Below are 13,079 nucleotides of genomic sequence, written 5' to 3'. Positions count from 1 at the left end.
TTGCCGTCAGAGTTCAGCCACATTTAGGATTCACTTTGGAAAAGGGAGAGTGACTATGTCCAGGCCCACTGAGAAGCTCTGTGTGGCTAGCAATCTTTTTTTCTGAATACTTCAGAAGCTGGCTAGCCAGTGTGAAGGTTTTTTTTAGACCCTGCCTTGAAATATATGTTTATATATGTTTATATATTATATATATCAATATAAAGAGACCCTTTCAGAGGCAGGTAGATCCCTGTGAATTCAAAGCCTTCCTGATGTACATATGCCAGACCAACCAGGGTTACATAATAAAACCCTGTCTCAAAAAAACAAAGAATGTGAAAAGAAATAAAGAGGGTATGGAATTATGGCAGACAGGTAAAATATCAATTAAAGATCATTAATTTTGCAGATAGATATTTGAAGTCCTGTGTCCTAGAGAACCAGGAGTTCAGCTGACAGTTTCCAGGAAGGACCTCTGCAGTGCGTCAAGCAGTGTGGGTGGAGGGGACAGGCTCTTAGCTGAAAGCCTTTGTTGGAATATGCAACTTAGGATGCTCTGACTTCGGAAGACAAGAGTGTGCACCAGCCTTGCCTGGGGCAGTCTGAGGTCCTAGGCAAGATGGAGAGGATTTAGAAGCGTCTGAATTTATTGTTTCCAGGTTTCTGTCCCCATTCCCCACCTCAGCCCTATGCAAAGGAAGACCAACTCTACTTTTAATAAAGTGAGTCTCTACTCACCCTTTCATGACAAACGATAGCCTCATGGAAAACTTGACCTTAGGGAAATTGCTGGCCTGTGAATGCCTTACGTTCTCCTAGAACGCAGCCAGTGCCGTGTTGATTGAACCAGACAATCCTTTCTTAGGGATTCGTTCTTCAGCTTTCCTTTTCCTCCTCTTATTCTCCCCATTTCTAGAATTCTGAGAGCTGTACTGTTCATTGTTTCTACCCATCATTAAGGGAAAGGATAGGGAAACATTCCCATGGTAACGGCTTCATCTCAAAATATCTGAATGCTCTCAGCTGCCCTCCTACTCCAGGGAAAAGACGAGCTGCTCCCCCCGCCCCAAATCTTCTCAAGAGTACAGCTGACTGGTCTCTCTCATGCTGCAGTAAGGCCTGCTCAAACCAGAAACAGAAAATCCCAGAGAGCCAGACTGGTTTTTTAGCTAACTGAAACAGAGTAAAGAGGTTTCAAATATTCAATGTTGCACATCTCTGATACTGATTCCAAGAACTGGTGGACATACACAAGGAAATAAGGTACACATGATACCGATGATACAGGCCGACACAGGCTTGGTTCAAAGACTCACACTTGCCACACTGGTTAGCAGCAGAGAAACAGGTTTGTGCACATTCGGATGTGTGTGCTGATCACTGTTAGAGAGATGGAGAGGGAAAATGAAACATGATAGCATCATATTTCCTATTGATGGCCTACTTTATGGCTGGCGAAGGGTCTTCTGTAGTGAAATTGAATGATGGAGGAGATGAGACGTGTCCTCCCACACACAGGGTTTCTCTGTAGCTTTGGAGCCTGTTCACACAAAGATCTGCCTGTCTCTACCTTCCAAGTGTTGGGATTAAAGGTATGTGCCACCACCACCTAGCCTTTTTATTTATTAGCTGGGCAGTGGTGGCGCACATTTTTAATCCCAGCACCCAGGAGGCAGAGGCAGGCAGATCTCTGTGAGTTCAAGGCTGGCTTGGTCTACAAGAGCTAGTTCCAGGACAGCTAGGACTGTTATACAGAGAAACCCTGTCTCAAAAAACCAAAAAAAAAAAAAAAAAAAAAAAAAAAAAAAAAAAAAAAAAAAAAAAAAAAAAAAAAAAAAAAAAAAAAAAAAAAAAAAAAAAAAGAGTAAAGGTTCTGACCCAGCCTAGTGGTGCTTTAATCCCAGCACTTGGGAGACAGAGGCAAGTAGATTTCTGAGTCTGAGGCCACACTGAGCTACAGAGAAAGTTCTAGGACAGCCAGGGGAACACAGAAACCCTGTCTTGAAGAAAGAAAAAGAGAGTAGAGGTTTTGGATTGTGAACATTTGATATGATCCCTTTTCCTGAGTTGAAATAAAGGAGGAGAATGGTGTAGAGTTGCTAAGGATGATCCAGTGACTTAGGGTTGTTTTTTTTTTATGTGTTCTGTGTTGTCTGCTTGTATTTCTGTATATTGTGTATATTCCTGGTGTCCAAGGACCTAGAGTTAAGGATGGTTGTGAGCCACTGTGTGGGTGCTGGGAACTGAACCCAGGTCCTCTGTGAGAGTCACAAGTGCTCTTAACCACGGAACCATCTTTCCACTCACACACACCCCTCTCGAGACAGGGTCTTTAAAATGTAGTGCTATATAGCCCTGCTCAGCTCCATTTCTGAAATTTAGTCTTCACTAGTGAGGAATTCCAGGGCAAGTTTTTTTTCTTTCAACTTTTAAAGATGTTGATTTTTCTGGGTTTCATTGTTTGTTGTTCTTTGATTTGGGGCTTTGTTTTATTTTTTGTCTTTGTGTGTGTGTGTGTTGTTTTGTTTTGTTTTTTGTTTTTTTTTTTCAACACAGAGTTTCTGTGTATAGCTCTGGCTGTCCCAGAGCTTGCTCTGTAGACCAAGCTGGCTTTGAACTCAGATATCTGCCTGCCTCCCTCTGCCTCCCTAGTGCTGGGATAAAAGGCATGAACCACCAACACCCATTAGTTTTGTTTTTCAAGACAGGGTCTCACTGTGTAGGTATGCCTCTAGGAGTAAAGATGTGTGCCACTACTCTCAGCCACCTTCACTGTCATTACAATAAATCTACAGTCAGCTTTCATTGAATTCCTTGTGTCTGGTTTATAATTTTTTACACATTTATTTATTTGTGAGGCAGGGAAGTATGTGCATGCCATAACATGCATGGGGAGGTCAGAGGTTAATTTGTAGGAATCAGTTTTCTCTTCCACCATGTGACTGCTAGGTAACTTAGGTCATCATCAGATTTGGTGGTGCTACTGTAAGATGAGATAGCTCGCTGGCCCTGCATTTCTAAGTGTTTTGTTTTTGTTTTTAATTTACTTTTATGTGTGTGACTGTTTTACCTATATGCGACATTTGTGTGAGGTTATCAAGGAGGTCAGAAGAGGGCATCAGATCCCCTTGAACTAGAGTTACAGATGGTTGTGAGTCACCATGTGGGTGCTGGGAATTGAACCAGTATCATCATCTGGAAGAGCAGAGGATCTCAGTGTTCTAACTGCTGAGCCATCTCTCCAGCCTCCAATAATTTGTCTTAAATTATGCAGCCGGGCGGTGGTGACGCACGCCTTTAATCCCAGCACTCGGGAGGCAGAGGCAGGCGGATCTCTGTGAGTTCGAGACCAGCCTGGTCTACAGAGCTAGTTCCAGGACAGGCTCCAAAGCCACAGAGAAACCCTGTCTTGAAAAACATTAAAAAAAAAATTATGCATATGTGTGTGAGTATGTTCAGAACACAGAGAGTCCAAAAGAGGACACTGGGTCTGCTGGAGCTAGAGTTACCTGTGTGCATGTTTGAGAACCCAAACTCGGGTCCTCTGCTAGAGCAGTAGGTACTCTTAACCACCTAGCCATCTCTCCAGCTCCCCTCCCCACAGGATTGATGTGCACAGCTTGTGCACAGCTGCTTGGTGTTCTAGTGCTCAGTGATACTCTTGATTTATTTATGTTTCCTGTTTTTATTTTACAGAGTTCATATTTCACACAGTACTGTCAGCAAGCTGGCTGGCTTTCCCCCCACCCCCGTATGCTTTCCAGTGTCTTTCTGTTTTAGACATTGTATTGTATATGTCTAAAATCCAGTTGGGATTTTGTTTGTTGTCTCTAAACCTCTATTTCCACTTTTGTCAACCTTCAGGCTTCTCTCCACAGGGCAACAGGAGTGTTCCTTCTGAGATTCGACATAAGAGGACTGCACTGGTGTCTCTCACCTGCAGTGCCTGCAGTGCAAGCGTGCACTCTTGAGGCCAGCCTGGGCTACATAATGATACCCTATCTCAAACATGCAACAACAGAATGATATAGCACAGGCCCTGATCTTTCTAGTGACTTCTCACCTTAGATAAAAAGACATGGCTGGCTTTTTGTTTGTTTGTTTGGTGGGGTTTTTTTTTTGTTTTTTCATTTTCTGTTTGTTTGTTTGTTTTTCGAAATAAGGTTTCTCTGTGTGGCTTTGGAGCCTTCCCTGGAACTTGCTCTGGAAACCCACCTGCTTCTGCCTCCCTGAGTGCTGGGATTAAAGGCATGTTTTTTAGCCTTTTTTTAAATATAGCCATTAAGGCCTGTCAGCACAACTTCACCTGATTCATAAACCGTACGTGGTTAGTGTCTACTCCAGGGCCTCTGCACTTGGTTGCCAGTCTGACTGACAGCTCCTCTCCTGTTTATCCACATAGCATGTTTGACCACCTTCGGGGTGTATTCAGGTGTCATCTTAAATAAGGTCTTTCAGTCTGCCTGCTTAAAATCTACTCCTCCATTATACAGGCACTTCCTATCTTGAATACTTCGTTTTCGTACATAGTGCTTATCACCATTTTAAACTCTAAAGTATTTTTTTTAAAGATTTATGGTTTTATATGTGTGTGAGTGCCTATGAGTACAGAGGCCTGCCAAGGCCAGAGGCATGGAACCCCCTGGAGCTGGATGGAATCACAGGCAGTTGTGAATTGCCTGACGTGGGCACTGGGAATTGAGCTCGGGTCTTCTGCAAGAGCAGTGAGTGATCTTAGCCAATAATCTCTCCCCCCCCCCGACCTCCCCGCTCCTTTCGATACAGAGTGCAGTCTTGTTTTGCAGCCTGAGCAGAGCCAGTCCTTAGGGTCACATACACACCCACACACAGGGTCACATGCTATTTTAGACTCTTTTCTTTTGAAACCGGATTTCTCTGTGTAGCCTAGGCTGTCCTAGAACTCGCTCTGTAGACCAGTCTGGCCTTGAACTCACAGAGATCCGCCTGCCTCTGTCTCGTGAGTGCTGAGATTACAGGAGTGTACCACCACACCCAGCTATACTCTTCTATATAATAAATCACTCTTGTTACTTTTTAATCTCCGGACACTGTAAACTCCCTATGGCCACTATTTTGTCTGTTTTGGTCACTACTTCTAGAGTGGTATTAGGAATAGCAGGTACTTAGGTATTTATTGAATGAGACAGTGGATCTCAACCTGTGGGTCAAGACCCCTTGGGGTGGGTTGAACAACCTTTTCACAGCCATCACAAATACCAAAATTTACATTAAAAATTCATAACTAGCAAAATTATAGCTATGAAGTAGCAGTGAAATAATTTTATGGTTGGGAGGTGTCATCACAACACGAGGTTAAAGGGTTGAAGCATTAGGAAGATTGAGAACCACTGATTCAAGGGGTTGCGAGTGTAATAAAAATGTAAAAAAAAAACAGCCGGGCGATGGTGGCACACGCCTTTAATCCCAGCACTCGGGAGGCAGAGGCAGGCGGATCTCTGGGAGTTCAAGACCAGCCTGGTCTACAGAGCTAGTTCCAGGACAGGCTCCAAAGCCACAGAGAAACCCTGTCTCGAAAAACAAAAAAAAAACTACAAAAAAAGGTAAAAAAATAGCCAAGTGTGGCGCTATACACCTGTAATTAAGACACTCAGAAGCCAGAGGCAGGAGGTTTTTTTGGCCTACATAGCAAGACCCTGTCTTAAAAAAAGAAAAGAAAAATTAGCACATTTTATAAAAAGTGATTTCTAGAGTTCTCACGTGTCATTTAATTATAGTAACCAAAAATCATAATTATTACCATCACCACCCCCATTATAAATGCAGTGATTCTGAGGCTAAATGAGTTTGATTAGCCCACTGTAGACCCAGCCTTGCAACAGGACAAGCTTAACCCTTGTCCTGTACTTACAGATGCCACCGTGGCCTTTAGAAACAGACAGAAAAACTTCCCAGAGTTGGCGTTGCTTGTGAGCCTTTCCCTAGGGAGCACGCAGAGCCTTCCCCGTGGACGTGGTATAAGCAGCTCAGCATTTCTGAATTACAGTACCCCGAGAAGAGCCCAGCATGGCAGTGAACACACCACCTGCAAATGCCCAGGAGAGCCCAGGGCTTATTTTTAGCCAGGATAGGAAAAGTGGCGAATATCTTCCAGGAGAGCTGGCAGCTGGCAGGCTGCTGATACAGCTGTGCTTATGTAAGCCGGTGGCAGAAGGGAGTCCGAGGTTACAGAGAAACAGTAGCTTGGCACACCTCTGCTTGCTGAGGCTCTGTCAGTCAGCACATTCTGTCGGGTCATAGGTCAGGAGTTGTTGCTGGAGAGAGGGTGATCTGGAGTGTGCAGAGAGCATAGGAACAACTGGCTCCCCGGGTCTGAGTAGATGTTAAAGCTGCCCCTTGAAAGTTCTTCCCACGCTGTTATCAGGGGTAAATAAAAGAACAGAAGCACTTTCAATGGTACAGTTGTTAAGCAGAGCAGTTCAGCTCATTTGACCACGCGTCTCAGGTGTGCCAGATGAAAGCGATCTGTAACATCCCGTCCTGCAGATGCTGCCAATACTCAGCACTTGCTTTGTCCTGCAAGCAGCAACAGCTGACTTTTACTGGAGCTGCGTGCCCTTTCATGGAGAGTCAAGATAGAATGTCTTTTAGCAGGAACTGATTTTAGTTACATGTAAATCAAAGACAAAACCTAGAGTCGCAGTGTAATGAAGCCTCCTATGCCCATCACCAAGCTCCAGCAATAATCAACATGGTAGTCTTGTTTCATCTCTTCTCCCACACACTCCGGAATTGTTTGGAACATATTCCAGACAATACATTTCACCTGAAAATAATTCATTGTGTACCTCTGAAATAGGGTTTTTTGTTTTTTTGTTTTTATCAAGACCGGGTTTCTCTGTGTAGCCCTGGATTTTCTAGAACTCACTCTGTAGATCAGACTGGTCTCAAACTCAGAAATTCCACCTACTCTGCCTCCTGAGTGCTGGTACTAAAAGTGTGCACTACCACTGCCGAGCAACTCATAATGAATTTTAAAGAACAAATGTGACTGAACTGTCTGTCTTTAATTAATACAGTTAGGAAAGCACTTCTTGCAAAGTGTGTTGATTGTTACTTTCTGAAGTCTGCCTTGCCGCCTGCACTGTGTAGATAGATGTTAAGGAGTCTGCCCATGCTGGCTCCCTGATGACTTGTTGGCCCTGTGAGGTGCTATGGCTATTATTTCCAGTAGAGGGCACTGTAGCCCCAAGACTTCATGTGGCTCCTAGCCAGCTACACCAGTGCCTCTTAGGAGGCTGTATTTATTTAGTGCGTATTTATTATCAGGCATCTATTGGGTGCTTCCTGTGTCAAAGATGGAGACAGAGGTCAAACACAACGTCCTGTGACATGGTATTGGGAAATGGTTTCTTTGTATTCCTTTTAAAAACATCAGCTGTGTCATCTGGTGGAAACTATTTTAGCTGCCTCCTGTTACAAACTGCAGATTCAGTTACCTGGTTAGATTTTTCTAACCACCATATATGGTCTTTTGAGAATGTGAATGCGTCCAAGTAAGATGCCAAGATGGGCTCATCTTTGAAATAATTTATTTCTGATTTTGATACCGTGTATCAAGTCTGTTGGAGAGAGGGAGGAAACTGATTCTGAGAGCTGCATGAGCCACATACCCTGTCCCCTTTCTCATTTTTATCTGCATCCTAGCAAGATAGATGGTAATAGCCTCATTTAAATCCCAAAGAAGAAAACCAGGCATGGTGATACAAACCTGTTACCCCAGCACTCAGGAGACAGGCAGATCTCTGAGTTCATGGCCAGCCTGATCTACAGAGTGAGTTCCAGGACACCAGGACAGCCAGGGCTACACAGAGAGACCCTGTCCTGGAAAACAACAAATAAAGTCCCAAATAAGCATGAGGCTGAGGGAGTAGCAGGGGCAGAACACCTGCCAACTTTATATGGGGCCTTGCATTTGGTCTCCTGCACCACAAAAATAAAACATTGAAAACTGAACATAAAAAACCTGTCAGGTATAAGCTCACACTTGTTATTCCATTAGTTGGAAGGCAGAGGCAGGAGGATCACTGCAAATTCAGGGCCAGCCTGGTCTAGGTAGTAAGGTCCAGGCCAATCGGAGCCATAGCAAGAGACCTCGTATCAATAAGTACCAAACTGAAAAAATAAACCCAAGGAAGCAGATTCATTGAGACTGACCACTTACCAGATACAGGTGGACATTTAGATGAATAATTTTTTCCTACCAAATCTGACAGGACACACTGACTGCTGTGGTCTTAGGATGTAGAAAATATTGGGCTTTGTAAAGATGCCTTGGTATTTAGAGGTCTTGTGATAGTACTACAACCCAGAAGTGACAATAAACAGATACCTGATAATGGGGTCCTAAGGAGTATTCTCATCATGATGTCCTATGTATTGGTCTCCACAACCCTCACCATAGCTATGATTCTGGTTTCTGCAGAGGGAAGCACCTATCATTGGAAACATGACATCATCACTGGGGCTCTGCACAGGCAGACACTTCTATGCTGATACACACTCAGCTCTCCCCTTCTCTAGGACCAAGGCTTTTGGGGATATTGGTACAACCCCTCCCCCGTACACCAAAACAGGTAACAAAGCCAAGACCCATAATGTCCCTGCTCAAATCCTGTTGTTTAGTGAAGGAAGGCACATTTATGATCTGAGCAAAGCCAGTGAACTCTTGAATGCTCTGTGATAACACAGTACATGCATTTAAATGTTTTGCAGCTACTCATCTGTAAACCTTACTCCCATCACCTGCCCTGGCAACACAACTGAACGCCTATCTTCGGAGCTCGAGCTGTGCTGGTTAACGCATCAGTTACATCGAGGAGCAAATGACAGCGGGTGGTGGGGAGGATGGATTTACTGGTTTAAGTTAGGAAAGAAGGTACAGGTGGCAGTTGTCAAAAGCAACAGAGCCAGGAGGCGTTTAGAGAAGCCCAGTCCTGAAAATTCAGCTTTAGGCAGTCACAGCAGCAAGGTTCTGAGAAGCAAGGACAAGCGTGGGTGTGTTCCAAGCCGCCAAACTCTTCCTAATAACCCTGGGATAATGAATGAGGCTTCAGTAGGAGTCCGCTCTCTGGTGAAAGGACCTCCCCCTGCAGACTGTCCCTCTGCAAATGCCATTATGCTTCAGGAGCCATCTGGCAAACACGCTCCTTCCTTCATTCCTTCAGTGTTCCTGGGTAATTCCCCCTTCTTGGATATAAATTGCTGCAGCAAGGCAAGCCAGTTGAATGTTTACTGGAGCTTCCCAGGCTTTCCCTAGCCTAGTTAACCACATAGCTCACTGCCTATAGAGCTGCTCACAGCTAATGAGCTCTTGGAAGCATGCATCTCCCTTCTCTACTGCTCCTGGGTGTTTTGGGGTGTGCAGAGCCAGACACAGAAGCTGCAAAACAGCTACAGCAACCAGATGGAGAAGCTGGGCAAAGCACATGCTTCTTGTGCTAGGACGTCCTTCCTGGAGGAGGGACAGGTTAACTCCAGCTCTGCAGAGGACTTGGACAGCTCCCTGAGGAGCCACAGCGAGCTGCTACAGCTGTAGGACAGATCACATGTTCTATGTTTCTGCTGCACAAGGATGGATGCCTAGGAAACAGAAACTGCCCACTGCAGCCTCTGGGTCTTGTTTTACACAAAACCAGTTTCCTCCCCTGGCCTGACTTGATGGTATACAAGGCTGGAAAGTTGAGGGTCATGTTGGGGCCATTTGAACGAGCCTCCTGCTTTCCGGCCTGCTTCACTGAAGAATAGAGATAAAAGGATAGATTTGTTCTGTAGCCAGTCACTGGTGGAGTCCTCCACAGACAGGATGGCCACACTGAATTATCAACTGTAGCCCCACTCATCCACAACCATGTGATCACTGGATTATCCTAAAGGGGATGAGAGATGAAGCAGTCAATGCCTAGACACTCAGGGTGTCACGATCAACCTAACAGCAGCAAACAGCTACTATACAGATTCACACCTGTTCCTTCTGCCTTAAATACCTCAAGCCCCATCAACTTGTCCACCCTTTAGGATTTAGCATTAATCACTTACTTGGACCCCCTTTGCCACCACATACTGTTTGCATTCATCTCTGTTCGGTACCTTCAGGCTTTGCCAGTATCTTACCCACCTGACACTGTCCTCACTAAGGCAAAGCCATGCCTCACTAACCCCTGTCTGGATACAAGAGTCATGAAAAATTTTTATCAGCAGTGCTTTGGAAGGGAAAGCCAAAGATAGAGATGCAGTTCAGTCAATAGAATGGCTCTCTAATATGCATGAGACCCAGGGTTCCAGTCCCAGCACATAAACCACTTGTGGTGACTCATGTCAGCAATCCCAAGAGGGTCAGAATTTCAGGGTCATTCTCAACTACGTAGTGAAATAGGGCTACCTGGGCTACCTGAGAGCCTGGAGGTGAAGAAGGACATTTGCATATAACAGGCTTTAAAGATAAAGCCTCCAGGAGGTGCAGAGATGGCTCAGTGGCTACGAGCACTTGCTAATCATTCCAGAGAACCTGAGGTTCGTTCCTAGCACCTGTGTTGGAGAGCTCACAACCACCTGTAGCAACAGCTCCAGGGGCTCCAGTGCCCTCTTTAGTTTCTGTGGTTATCAATATACATATGGCATACATCACACAGACACATACACATAATTAAAAACACATCTTTTAAAATTATTTTAGTGTTAGGCGAGATGACACATACTTTTAATATCAACACTTGAAAGGCAAAGACAGGCTGTGAGTTCAAGGCCAGCCTAGTCTACAGAACAAGTTCCAGACTAGCCAGAATTACATAGTTAGACCATGTCTCAAGTAAGTAAATAAATAAATAAAAATAAGGGCCAAACTAATAGCTCAGCAGTAGAGAGTACTGGCTGCTCTTCCAAAGGACCTACGTTCAATTTCTAGCATCCCTTATGGTGCCTGACAGCCATTTATAACTGCAGTTCTAGGGGATCCAGTGTCCTCCATTGGCCTCCAAAGGCATGCATGCATATAGTACACAAACACATTCATACAAAACATGAATATATAATTAATTAATTAAAAAATATACACAGAGAAGTCTGCTTCCCTAGTGCTCAGGTTAAAGCCTATGTGTATTTTCACTTTGTTTTTACTTTCATAGATAACAGTCTTCTGCAAAAACTCCAGGTCTTCTCCCTGTTCCACAAAAGATGAGATTAGAACTGTGCCTTCCCTGGAGTCCTAGGGCTAAATAATGACAGAGCTGGAACAAGAACACAGCTCTACTGACCTGTTTTCCTGCTGTCAGGCATTAAGGAATCATATCCTGAGCTGCATTTTCTCTGTCCTGGCTGGGAAAGACGGCTGATGGGTAATGACCATGCTTCTGGGCTAGGGAGAGAGAGAGTGGGGAGGGTTAGAGAGACAGTGAGTGAATCTCAGAGCTGGCTGGGAGGGAGGTCATGGCTCATCTAGTCCATCCTCTGCATTTGCAGATGAGAAAGTGGAGGCTGGTGCAGATGAAGATCTCCCAAGGTCACATGGTCAGCCGGTGATGGAGCTGAGCTGGAGATGCAAGCCTTCTGGTCTCTGGGGCTGTGCTCTTACCCAACAACTACACTCCGGAGAGCTGAGGGTTAACCTCCCATCCCAGAAAGGTGGATGACCTAGCCCTCCCAACCAGCTGCTCTCCCAGGGGCAGGTCTCTGGAGTCCTTGGCTCTTCTAGGCTTTTCTTCCCTCTTGGTGGCACCATGCTTAAGTAGAGTGTGTTCTGCATAAATAATAATGAACGTTCTCCTTCCAGGGAGGAAGGCCACGTCTGGGCAGGCAAAGTGACAGATGGTATTTACAATGCACACTGAGGAGTTCCCCCAGAGCCTTGCTTGGGCTGAGTAGATGAGACATGGAGGGAGCAGAGTTAACGCCCACCGCCTCACTCGGACTCTCAGGAAGCTGCTGCTGCAGCATTGCTGTCTGCAGCGCCTCCCGGGTGCCAGCTGCTTCCTTGTCCTAACGCCTGCCTTGTGCACCCCAAGCCATTCTTCACAGAAACCTGCACTGGCATTCGCCCTAAAAGGAGCCTGTGAAGTCCCCATTAGGCCACACTGACTCTGAGATGCTGTCTCGAGGCCTGGCAGCATAGAAAACAAATGGACTCATTCATTGAGCACATACTGTACAGAAGGAAGTATGTGTGTGTGTGCACACGCGTGCATGCATGCACGCACATGTTGGCAATCGAACTCATGACCTCGTGCGTGCTGGGCAAGCACCCTGCCACTGAGCTACATCCTCGGTTCAGGGTATCACAATAACTTAGGCTGGCTTTGAACTCATTCAGGCTAGCACTGAAGTTGAGGTCATTCTGCTTCTCCCTTCTGACTGCTGGAGTTACTGCCACCACATCCAGCTCTTTCGTAGACTAATAAAGACACTACAAACAGTACCACGTCCTTGCCCTTATGAACGGCACGTTCTTGTGTAAAGATTGACCACAAACCTTGTAGCTAACTTTTTGGTTCTCCAATATCCTCATCAGTTCTTTCCCTCGACAGTCTGTTGGCCAACTGGTACCTGTGTCTGTGCAGTGAGAAATCAAGGGAAACTGCTCCTCTTGCCATTCCACAGATATTATCCGAGAGAAGTAAGACAGAGACTGAGTCAAGAAGATCGTGAGCTCAAGGCTAGCCTAGGCTACACAGGGAGATTTCAAGAGAGAGAGAGAGAGAGAGAGAGAGAGAGAGAGATACAAAATACTATCCAATATACAGTGGTATGCACTGATGGCCCCCGTCACTAGGGAAGCTATATGTCAGGTAGGAGCTCTGCCACTGAGCCCTGTACGTTAACTGTTACAATGAACACCTTGGTGAGAAGAATGGGTATTCAAACTCCTCCCGTTCCGAGGGTCTTAATGTCCCTTTGTAAAGTGGAGGCATTTGTATATGTTCTGGGTGCCTTTCTGAGGATAATATGAAATGACAAACGAGGAAGTGTGCTGAAATAAAGGCTCACGCACACAAGTGTATCATTATTATTATGTAGAACCATCTTTTCTCCATAACATAAAACTTGCCTTTTGTTGGAGGCTGAGA

This window comes from Microtus ochrogaster, chromosome 7 (genome assembly GCF_000317375.1).
Source record: "Microtus ochrogaster isolate Prairie Vole_2 chromosome 7, MicOch1.0, whole genome shotgun sequence".
In the NCBI taxonomy this organism is placed as follows: Eukaryota; Metazoa; Chordata; class Mammalia; order Rodentia; family Cricetidae; genus Microtus; species Microtus ochrogaster.
Note: the sequence above shows the minus strand (reverse complement) of the source record.